Genomic DNA, 12,732 nt, shown 5'->3' with positions numbered 1-12,732 from the left:
TAAGCACAATTTTAACAATTTTTCTGCCTGTTCCTCAGAATTTAGTGTCTTTGTAGATCTGATCCATAATGCACATGTAGAAATGATAAATTGAGGAATAATATTGTTAAAATTGCACTAAATTTTCTTACGTTTTTTAATTTAAATTTCAGTTTTTTCAGGGTGTTTTTTTTTTTTTTGGATAGTTTATAAAAGTAAATATTTTCATAATTTAATGGTTTTTTTTACAGTAAAACAAAGAAGTTTGGAGTTGTCATTATATATAGGTTTACCAATATTCTGTCTGTTACTAAATTTTTTTGTGTGTTTGTAGATCCACTGTGATCTGTAAGTTATAATATACATGTGTAAATGATAAACTGAGGCATAATATTGTTAAAATTACACTTATTTTTTTAGTTTGTTCATGTTATTCACATCTTTTGAAAGGATAGTTTGTAGATGTAAACCATCTCATAATGTAAATTTACTTTTTTCGCTCTAAAACATAGAAAAAAGTTTGGAGTTGATATTATTTATACATTATTATGTTATTTTTCTGGTCCGGCCCACTGGAGATCAAATTTAGCTGAATGTGGCCCCTGAACTAAAATGAGTTTGACACCCCTGCCATAAAGGTTGGGAACCAGTGTTTTACTGGATGCTTTTATGACAGTTTGATGGTCTGTTTGTCTGATGTACCCTCTCCGTTATCAGACCTGCAGCAACGAGGTGAAGTGCATCTGCGACCGGGACTACACCGGCAAGGACTGCAGCGTCTTTGACCCCATCCCTGAGCCCACGGTCCCCCCGGGTCCTGAGAAGAAAGGTCCATAACCCCTGTCAGACTGACCATACCTCTCTCTGTCCGCCTCTCATATCCCCCTCATAGTCTCCACCCATCACCACTGTAGCTTCTCTATGTACTGATACAAAACCCTGAAAAAAACACACACAAGAAAAACAGTAGTTCACCTGATTGTTTTTTAAGAACATCAGTATTTAGACCACACAGTGTTTTCTTCCTTCCTGTGGAGTCTTGGTTTCAGTGTATGGAGTGTGTGGGTGTGTGTTAAGACATGTTTACCCATTAGAGCATATGTGCATGTGTAGTATGTTATTATTGTACGTGTGTGTGCGTGCGGTGCTTGTGGACAGTGTGTGTACTTCTTGCAGGCACTGCCTTTCTTCAAGTGTCTTCCTTACTTTCTTGCAGTCTGCCAATGACACAGAGCAATTGAGCAGCTGTTCTCATAGGGCCAAAAAGAGCCAAAAGAGCCAAAGCCACCCTGAGCAAGAGGGTGTCCAGCTGAAAGAGCAGGAGAGTGGCAATGAGAACAAAGTAATACAACACTCTCCTTTTTCTGTTTGGTTTTTCTTTGGTTTATTTCTCTGTAACCGTTGTCTCCCTGACCTCCTGCGCTCACCCGCCCGTTCTCCCACCTCCCACCTCCACCCCACGTACTGGTTTCTTCTTCTTCTTCTTCTTCTTCTTCTTCTTCTTCTTCTTCTCCTCCCTCTTCTTCTTCTTCCTCTACTTCTTCTCTTCCCTTCTCTCCTCTCCCTCTTCTTCTTCTTCTTCTTCTTCTTTTCCTTCTTCTTCTTCTTTTCTTCTTTTTCTTCTCCTCTTCTTCTTCTTCTTCTTCTCCTTCTCCTTCTTTCTCTCCCTCTTCTTCTTCTTCTTCTTTTCCTTCTTCTTCTTCTTCCTCTTCCTCTTCTCCTTTTCCTTCTTCTTCCTCTTCTCCTTCTCCTTCTTCTTCTTCTCCCTCTTCTCTCTCTCTCTTCTTCTCTTCTTTCTTCTTCTTTCTTCTTCTCTTCTCTTCTTCTTCTTCTCCTTCTCCTTCTTCTTCTCCCTCTTCTTCTTCTCCTTCTTCTTCTTCATCTCCCTCTTCTTCTTTTTCTTCTTCCTCTTCTCCTTCTTCCTCTTTTTCTTCTTCCTCTTCTTCTTCTTGTTGTTCTTCTTCTTCCTCTTCTTCTTCTTCCTCTCCTTCTTCTTCTTCTCCCTCTTCTTCTCCTCCTCCTCCTCTTTCTTCATCTCTTTCTCGTTCTGTCTGCAGGTATCTCACCATCTGCCTCTCTCTTCCTCTCTCTACTTGATGTCGTTGATGTACAGTGTTGAGGCTGTCCTCTGACGTGTGTTTTTTAGTGGTGTTGTTTTGTTTCTGCCCCCTCCTCCTCCTCCTCTTCCTCCTCTTCCTCCTCCTCCTCCTCCGCACCCTTCCTCCCCCCCTTCCCCTCCTTCCTCTGCGCAGGTCCCAGTGGCACCAATATCATAATAGGGTCCATCGCAGGTGCTATTCTCCTGGCAGCTATAGTCCTAGGGGGAACAGGATGGGGATTTAAGTAAGAGTTCTGGCATGCCTTTGTGTACCTGTCTGCTTCTACCTAAAGGACCCCCTGCCCCTCCCATCTCACCTCTCTCTAAAATAGATGCCCGTATGCAACTCATCGCCCAACTTTCCCGGGGAGGGGAAACGGGGAGTCAAGCCTGAGCCGTGCTAATGCTTGAACTGCTTCTGGCGTTAAGCTCCATATGAAACATCACACCGGTTCTTTTGTTTTCTTTGACCGAATCGTTGATTAAACCCCCCCTCCGAGCTCCATCCTGCATCTCTTTCTCTCCCTTCACCTCCCCCCCTTTCATAGTAAGCGATAGGGCAGGACCGAGACGCTAATCTGCCAGGAAAACCACCACTGCAGCACATGTATCATAGACGTTTCCTCCACTGGTGCCACATCTTGAAGTTTCCCCCGACCTCACAGTAAAAATAAGTGCAGTGTTACAGTGGATTTACTTTAGCATACATTCTATTAATATGCATTGCCTTTGGTGCTATTTTAGCCTGCATTCTCCTGTTTTTCTCCTATAGGCAGCACCCTAATCCCATATGCCCTCGCTGAAGTGTTTCTTCTGCACTGTTTCCACCTGTGCATGTTTGCTATTGTTCACTCCTTATACTCTGACCTGAAAGGACTGCTTTAATTTAAATCGAACATGCAAAAACTATGAAAATCACCAGAAAATATAGTAAATATACATAAGTTTTATCATATGTGCTTAAATGAGGAATTTATAGGATTTAATCCAGGACCTAATGTTTATTTTAGGAACAAACCTCATATTCTTTTTTTATTGGAAGAGTTGGAACATTTCAAGTCATTTATTTTTTCAAACTGGACTTTTATTAACCCTTTAAGATCTAGAGGTATCTTTGCAGCAACTTCCAAATACATTTTTCTCTACTTTTGTAAGCGAACTGTCACCATTTATTATATTAGGCAAGGCAAATTTATTTAGATAGCACCATTCATACACATGGCAATTCAAAGTGCTTTACAAAAGCATAAAATTACATTAAAAACATAGATATTAAAACATTAAACAAAAGGAAAAGATAAAAATATTATCCTCTGCATTTTGCATTTTCAGATAAGTGCTTGAATTTTAGTTTAATTTGTAAAAACCCAGTGATAATTTTGCGGCAGTTCCCAAATTATTTTTTTTCTCTAGATTTAACCCTTTCTTACATGATTTATCACCATTTATTACAATATTATCCTCTGTATTTTGCATTTTTTTCAGTGAAAATCATGTATTTCTGATGATTGATTCACTGATCATGTAAATGTCATAAAAGCTGCGAGTAAATGCAAGGGTTATTGGTGTCCTAAACAGAGAAATGGAGAAAAAATGACTTTTTCAGCAAAATTTTCCATTAACTGAACGTGAAAAACAAGCATCTCTATTCACAGTAATTGGTCAAAAAATGTTACAGAAGATGATGTTCACTACGGAAGGCTCTGACGTCCTATGAGGGTCATATATGATACCACTGAAAACCTGAGTAGCTGATTTTACATAAATTATTTACATGCATTGATAGAATTAGTGGTCAAATAGTTATAAAATGTTTAGATCAGTAGATTTGTTTTAAGTCTTTGAGGGTTAAACAGTTCATTTTTTTTTCAGGTTTACTTAACACCAAAATGCAATAGCGAGGAATTGTTTCAGGGAAAATTGATGAGAAAAAGAGAATTATTAGGAAGTAAAACATCCAAATATTATAATATGAACAGGTTGGATATACACTATATGGAAAAAAGTATTGGGACCTGTTGAATTCAGGTGTTTCATTGCAAACAATGGGCTAGAATGGCACATGTCACTTTAGAATTTTATATTGCATTAAATATCATCATGACACATGTTTTGATTTCATATTTTATTTAATTAATCATTGTAATTGTTTTAAATGTTCTATCTCTAGATTTCTTTATTATGTATTAAATGTATCTGGCCATTTCTGCACATCACACAGGAAGAAAATTCAGGTTTTAAACTTAAAAGAAATATTAATTTAAAAATGTATCATATATATTTGGTATTTTCATCTTAATAGTATTACAGTGGGAAGTTCTACAAGATGTAGGTGTGATGTGTCCACATATTTTTGTCCATATAGTGTATAAAACAGGAAAAAACCCTTCTCTTAAAATATTTCAACATTTCTTTTATTTACTTGAATAATCAACAGTACTTTTTGCATTTTAGAATTTATAATACAGAAAATTATCTTAGTTACCTGCTATATATCATATCAAAAATATCCTGCTGACCGTTGTTAAATGGTTAATGACAATGATACTGTGGTGATTTATAAACAAAATGCTGAAATCTAATAGCAGGTCCTTTCAGGGTCAGAGGTAAGTGTCCGTGCATGTGTGCATGAGCTGTTAGTTTTCTCTTTACACTCCAATTTCTGGCTTAAAAGTACAGTTTATAATGGGGAGACCTGTTAAACCTTATGGACAGAGGGTCGGGGCCATGACAACTGTAGTCCTGCTGCATGTGATATCATATATTTAATCATAAATGTGTGTAATAGTTACAAGATGACAGATAAATGAGTAATCGTCTGAATAATTGAATTGTGCTTAACCCATTTTGCAGTTAAAAGTAACATTTTGGGGGGTAAATCTCCCAAAAAAAAAAAAAAAATTCAAACTCGATTCTCAGACTAATCCAGCCCATTAAAACCTGATAAAATAGAAGGATTTAACATTTGTAACTGAAACTAAGATTAATTAACTTATATTTTTATTGAAGCTTGTTGTTACTTTTGCTGCTGCCTCTGATATGTCTAAATCTTTATCTCTTTTCCTTTGCGTTTTCCCCTGGGATGCAGGGACATTCGAAGAGGAAGGTATACACTTCACTAAATTCACCCTCACATTCACCTGAAAATCACCCCATGTCTCATCCCGTCAGAACATCATGTCATCATTTTATTCCCTTATAATTACATGGAAAAAAAATTGGTTATCCGTTTTCCCCAAATCTATTGAATTCCCTCTCGTTAAATGTCTTCATCTGTTATCGTCTGTGCATCAATATGTTTCTATTTATTAGTTTACTTTGAAGGGACAATGCACCTTAATGAAGATATGTATGGAAATATGCCAGATTATAGTGATTATGCTAATTAACCCCCCCCCCCCCCCAAAGGTTAGGCAAGGGGTATTGTTTTTGGTTCAGTTTGTTTCTCCATCTACTTCTCTTTTCTTTGTTTTCAGTGCCTGTAAACGATAGCTCCGACTGCTTTTCAAACCTGTTCATACAATCAATCTCACACAGCTCTTGCCCATTTTTTTATTAAATATTGTTTTAAGTTTAGACGGTATTGAAGCCAATGCTGCCACTCATCTCCCTCTTTCTGCCACTCATGGGCGGAACCGCGGTGACGTCACATGCATACCCTCTATAGGGCCACATTGCCATGGTGTCAAATTTCATGTTTAGAAACAGACATGCCAGTGGAGAAGTTATTCAGCTGAAAATGCCAGTGGAATTACCATGAAAATAAATAAAGTAAAGGAATGAACTGGATCAGAGGATTAGAACCCAGAACCACGGGTCAACAGCTAGTAGCGACATACACATTCTATACATCCACATAACAGAAGAACATCAGCCATGGTCGGACAACAGAACGCAATCCAAACAATAAGCATTTAAATTAGTAAATATCTGAAACAAGCTGATAGTCCGAGACTAGTGTATGTCATGGATAATTTAATAAAACAAAAACCAGTAAGACAAACGTTGCCGATCCAACTGTTCTAGTATTATTTCTGTACCACTAAAACTCAATGAACGAGGCAAAGAAGAGCAAATATAAGTTGTTGAATTATGAGGTAATGATTGTGAATTTGTTTTACCTTTGCCTTTTTTATCATAACTTGGTTTTATATAAATGAAGCTTCTGTTATCGGCTAATCCATTATTTTGTGTCCCATTGAAATGATTCCGACAGGAAATAGGTTTAGCTAAAATGTTGCAGTGATGAAATGAAAATGTTTTTGTTTTTTTATCCAGGACTTTTGAGGTTTGTAAAGTGATATTGTAAATCAATTTGTGTTGTTTTAGTGTCTGATTTTCTGTCTTCTACTCCTTTTCTTCCAGATCTGGCGGAGGATAGCTGTCTGTCTGTCTTTCTGTCTCGGTGTCCTGTCTTTTTCCCGTCTTCCTCCTCGCACTGTGTCGTTTTCACATCGGAGAACAGGGGAACAAAAGTCTTCCACTCCTGTCCCAGATCTCTCCAAACCTCTTCCGATCGTCTATTTTTTTTTTTTTTCTTCCGTGTGCTCCTGTCGTCCGTCCTCCTACCTGGCCCCGCCCACCCTGGGGCCCGTGAAGCTCCTCCCATTATGACCAGCCAAATCATGTTCCTGCGGCTGCTGCCAGCTGGCCGCTGAGGACCGCGTCTGGGCCACGCTTTGAGCGAGCAGGTGGTTCTCTCTACGGGAGGACGCCGGGGTCTTCCTCCAGTCCGGTGGCTTCACGAATGCGCTTCGGTGTGTGCCGTTCTGTGTCCGTCCTCTCATATCTCAGACAGTCTGAAAAGAACATATCAACGGTGGACCAATTTAATACGAGACACGTCTTTCCAATGCCTGCCTGCCTGCACACAAACGTATCTGGCCACCGACTGAGTCCACAGATAAAGGACTGGACTGGTCAAATAAGAGACTGATCTGGAAGGAGTTGACTAGTTTTGTTTTTTTTAACAAAGTAAAGGACCGATGTTCCTCTAAGTCCAGGCCTTGACTTGGTGCATCTCAAAACGGACAACGATTTGTTTCAAAGTTTGGCAAAATGGTTTTATTTGAAGAGAGAGAAAAAAAAAACTTAAATGGACTGTTTTTCGCATGTTTTCCAAAGAGAGACTGAAAGAGGACAAATAATCAGGCTCTAAAACCAGTCACTACTTACCAGAGCCCAGACTGATGAGGGCGTGTACTAAGAGTGGGTTTTTGTAGGTTTTCCTGAGCATTTTTTCTCTTACCTTTACCGGAGTTTTATCACGTTAACTTTTCACCAAATGTTTCTGTTCTGTTGTACACCAAATATACCTTTCAGCTGTTGATATACAGGAAGAGGATCAGGGCCACTGGGGGAAAAAATCAACAAAAAATTAAAGTCCTATATATGTATTTTTTTTGTTATTACTATGGGAAAAAAATCAGAATTTTGACTTTTTCTTAGGATTCTGACTTTAATCTCAGAATTTTAACTTGAACCTCAGAATTCTGACTTTTTTCCTCAGAATAATCCTACTATATAATGCACGTTTCAGCCCCGCCCCGTGTCCGGTGTCCATCCCATCGATGTCCGATCGATGTTGCAAACACAGAACACGGAAGGGCGTTGCACCACGGGAGGGCGCTATCGTACAAGGAACCACGGGTACAATGCCGCTAGTAGTAAAAAAATATTGGACTTTTTTTTTTTTTCCAGTGACCCTAATCCTCTTTCTTACAGTCACAATATGTTTGTTTTGCTGTTTTTGTTTTGGTTTTTTTCAGCTTTATTTAACCTTTATTTAACCAGGACGTCCTTTGAAATGAAATCTCTTTTTCAAGGGGTACCTGACCAAGAAGCACATCAGTACAATACAAATGAACTAACAGCGTATAAAACTTACATACAATTAAGACAGCATAAAATGGCTAAAAACAGAGAAAGCTGAAAACCAGTTTAAGGATAGCAGTTGCACACTTCTGTCAGACAGTTTGACAGAACAGATTTGAATTCACCCAAGATAATGAAATGCTGAAGCTGAAGTGAGTTTTACAAACTGTTCCATGACCAAGGCCCATCATAGGAAAAAGCTGTTTTATTAAGTTCTGAGTGGGTTCTGGGGACTCTAAGGAGGAGCTGATGTGATGAGCAAGAGTTGTATCCACTGGTGGACGGAGACAAGAGGCGACAGAGATATGGGGGATAGTTTGTCCAATACAGACTTGTAGATGAATCCAAGCCAATAGTGCTGCCTCCTGAGCCTTAGTGAAGGCCATGAGACCAGAGCATACAGCTCACAGCAGGGATGTCAAATACATTTTAGTTCAGGGGCCACATTCAGCTAAATTTGATCTGAAGTGGGCCGGACCAGTAAAATAATAAAATAATAATATATAAATAATGTCAACTCCAAACTTTTTTCTATGTTTTAGAGCGAAAAAAGTAAATTTACATTATGAGATGGTTTACATCTACAAACTATCCTTTCAAAAGATGTGAATAGCATGAACAAACTGAAAAAATAAGTGTTATTTTAACAATATTCTGCCTCAGTTTATCATTTCCACATGCACATTATAACTTACAGATCACAGTGGATCTACAAATACACAAAAACATTTAGTAACAGGCAGAATATTGTACATTGACATTTCTGGTTGTTCATATTTGTTCAGGTTATTCACATTTTTTGCAAAATTAAACTTTGTTTTAGTGTAAATACATGAAAATATTTACATTTACTAAGAGAAATATTTGGAGTTGTCATTATTTCTATGTTATTATTATAGTATTTTACTGGTCCTGCCCACTTGAGATTGAATTGGTCTGAATGTGGAACCTGAACTAAATAATTGTTAATATTTTAGTGTAATTTTGTATTTCACAAATTCATCCCAAATTCCTGAATTTGGACCCCGGGCCGCATGTTTGACACCTGTGGCTTACAGTGATGGGTCCTGAATGCAGCATTTGTAATAAAACGTAAAGCACTGTGATAAACTGTGTCTAGATGGTGGAGAGTCGTTGCAGCTGCATTCCTGTAAATGACGTCCCCATAATCCAACACACTTAGAAATGTAGTTTGTACAAGCTTTTTTCTAACATCAATCTTCAAACAGCATTTATGACGGTAAAAAAAAAAGCTTAGTAGTGCTTTAAGCTTTTTTAACAGATGTTCCACATGGGGTGTAAAGGACAGTTTGTCATCAATCCAGATACCCAGGTAATTGTCTTTGAGCATGTTTTGTTATTGTTTTTTATTTTGTTCATATTTGTTGATTTTTTTTTTGGTTCTTTGTGTTCACATTTATCAAATTTTTGCCCATTTTTGACATTATTTATAGATGATTATGTTATTATTTTACTGGCCCACGTGATTGCAATGAAAAATGTGAATAACCTGAACAAATATGAAAAACCTGGAAATTTTAAAGAAAATTTAATAGAATTTTACCAATATTCTGCCTGTTTCTAAATGTTTTGTGCATTTGTAGATCCACTGTGATCTGTAAGTTGTAATAAACTGAGGCATAATATTGTTAAAATTGCACTTGAAATTTCAGGTGTTCCAATTATTCACATTTTTAAGGAAATTCTGTAGATGTAAACACTTTCATAATGTAATTTTACTAAAATTTTACTTGTTTTTTTACATTATTTTACTGGTCCGGCCCACTTGAGATCAAATTGGGTTTGTATATGGCTCTTAAGCTAAAATGAGTTTGACACCCCAGCTGAAAGGTATATTTGGTGTATGACGTAAAAGAAACATTTCGATGGCCAAAAAACAAAACCTCCTATCTGCAAGTTTTTCGATTTTGAGTTTTCACATTAAATGGTGACAACAAGGATGACTCCACATAATATAGCAACACATAATATAGAAAGAGAGTCTGAGAACAGTAGAATATGCTTGGATATCTTTAACAAAGACCATACTATAATAAAAATAAACTTTTTTTTTTGTTTCCTGAAAAAAGTGATTTTTTTCAGAAAGGAAGTTTTGTATTCTGGCCATTGATTTGATGATAAGTTAACATGATAACTCTCCAGTAAAGGTAAGAGAAAAAATGCTGAGGAAAACCCACGACTTTTTGTATGTGCCACTGATAAGCCAGTTCAGTTCATTGTTATTTGTTCTTTTAACTTGAAGCATCTTACCTGCCACCCCACAGGTTTTCAGGTACAAAGAGAAAAAAAAAAAAAAAAAAAAGAGAAGTTAGGTGTTTTGGTTTTGGGATCATTTTACACACCGAACTTTGAAGCAGCAACGACCGTAACTTAGTGTTCTCAACCACAGACCAACCAACATACATTCCACGATATCCGTCTGTGTGTGTGTATGTGTATGTGTGTGTGTGTGTTTCACCACTTTTCAGGCCAAAAGTTTGTACGTTTAGGAGGTTTTAGTCCGAATGTGTGCTCACGAGTGAATGTACGGGTGTGAGATTTTTAAAGAAAAGGAGAATGTATGTGTTTACATTAGTGCTAGGGGCAACCGGAGCCCATCTACACCTTAACATTCCTCCTATCACGGGTTAGATAGGCGGGTTTTTACCTCTAGAATATCATCTCTTTCTACAAAAGCTGTTGTGTGCTGTAGCCATGGCAACCAAAAGCAGCACATTAATAAAGAATCCAACAGTTTTTAATGTCATGTATCTTCAAGAAAATGAGCACTAGCCAACTGTATGCACACCTATTTGTAAATACGTGCAAGATATACTGAATGTTAAATGCACTGTATGAGAATTTATTTAAAAGCTATGTTAAAATAATGAGTTTTATCTGTTTCAGTACAACATATAGATATCCGTCTCTTAACACGAGTTGCATCTGGAACCCTCTCTCCTGTCCATGCATCTTTTCAATGTGGGTAATAGCCGTCTTGTTACCATTCCAGGCGTCACTGAGGAGTTCAGAGTCTTTTTTTTTTTTTTTGTTTTTTTTTTGTACATTTGTTGATAGCCCCGAGCCCTGGGCCAACGCCTCAGCCCAGAGACTTTGTAATGACCCCCCCCCCACTGTAAATGAGATTAAAGAGATCTAGTCCGGGGTCGAGGAGGCACCGTGTATGATGATACTGCAAGTGTGTATGAGGTCAGTTCAGTCTGTTTGAGCTTTGCACTACGGCAGATGCACTATTGTTATTATTACAATATGTACCGCGTTGGTATCAAATACAGCCTGTTTGATCATTAAGGGAAAAAAAAAGTGAAAATGAGATGCATCCCACCCCGTATTTTTAGACACTATCTTTTTGAAAATGAGACGGATGAAACAGACTAGAGGCTTGTAGATGGATTGAAACGAAGGGAAAATAAAATACTAAAAACATGAAACCACACCTCCTACTCTCACATCTCGCTGTATTTCTGTGTTGTTGTTTTTTTGTGCTTTTAATAGATGGTTAGAGTTTTCTGCCTCAGGTTGCAGCTTCTGAAAGCCATTTGTTAAAAATATCATAATCATGTCACTGTTAAATAACAGAGGGTATGAATTATACACAAACACAAGGGTTATTCTTCTTGTTCTGCTGCCAAGAGTTTCATTTTTGAGGGGATAAACATGCTTCAGAAGTCATAAAACTTTGCACGTGTCAGAAGTAGTGTACAGTTTTATATTTTATGAGTCTTGGAGATGGGTGTGGGAAAGTGGTTCAGTTGCAACCCCTTGAAAATGTCAAAAATTAAATCCCCATATGAGATTTCTCTTAGATGTTCCCAATTTAGGACACGTATCATATCCAGACACAAAAAAAAAAACTTTGCAGCCTTATTTTAAACCTACTTTTGTAAACTTAAGGACCATTTTTGACCCAAGGGAGAAAAAAAATCTGCTTTTTCCAACAATATTTCCTCTTGGGGGCAGCCTATTTATAATTATTTAATACGTAAGACTGTATTTCCAGGACAAAAATGCGATGTTTAGTGCATGTCCTTTTAGGGGCAGAGGTAAGTATATGTACATATGAGAATGAGCTGATAGTTGTCTCTTTACATTCCCATTTGAAGACCCAAACATCCACCGGCAACCAAAACCGTCTACTAATGTAACTGTTTAATACCTGTTGACCCATTAATCCTATCAATCCATGTCAATAATTGGTGTAAAATACAGTTATTCACATTTTATGGTCATCAGATATGACCCATTGGACGTTCAGAGGCTCTGTAGTTACCGTGGAAACACCGTCATCTTCTACAACATTGATTCACCAGTAAAACCCATGGAGTTGGATCAATGACAGTGGATGGAGACACTTTTTTTTTTTTTTTTAACTTAAGTTATTAATTGCTTTGTTGAAAAAGTCACTTTTTCTTCATTTTTCTCTGTTTTTGATATAATAACTATGGTGGCCTCGAGGTGCAACAGCCCAAAAAATGAACTACTCTAAGGAAAAAAAAGAGAACAGCTCAAATAATTATCCACTGTAAGAAAAAACAGACAACAGCCCAAAAAATATCCACTGTATGAAAAAAAGACAACAGCCCAAAAAATTATCCACTACATATTTTTAAAATTAACTTTATTTTTAGTGCACCGACCTCCGCTTCCGGTGGGTTACTTCGTTAGCATTAGCCACATTAGCTCAAGGCCTTAAAATTTTCAGCCTGTGCTTTTATTTTCTTCTGGTGGCCTTAATTTTAAAGCAAGAGACCTTTTGGGTA

At 37.5% G+C, this 12,732-nt stretch overlaps 1 pseudogene; it reads left to right on the top strand.

Moving 5' to 3' along the window:
- Positions 1-2,367, top strand: part of LOC115424789 (disintegrin and metalloproteinase domain-containing protein 11-like) — a 40,854-nt pseudogene extending 38,487 nt beyond the window's left edge.
- Positions 2,368-12,732: the final 10,365 nt, after the last annotated feature.

Source organism: Sphaeramia orbicularis, chromosome 8 (assembly GCF_902148855.1).
Source record: "Sphaeramia orbicularis chromosome 8, fSphaOr1.1, whole genome shotgun sequence".
NCBI lineage: Eukaryota > Metazoa > Chordata > Actinopteri > Kurtiformes > Apogonidae > Sphaeramia > Sphaeramia orbicularis.
The sequence above is the reverse complement of the archived record's forward strand: the minus strand, read 5'-3'. Positions and strand labels throughout refer to the sequence as shown.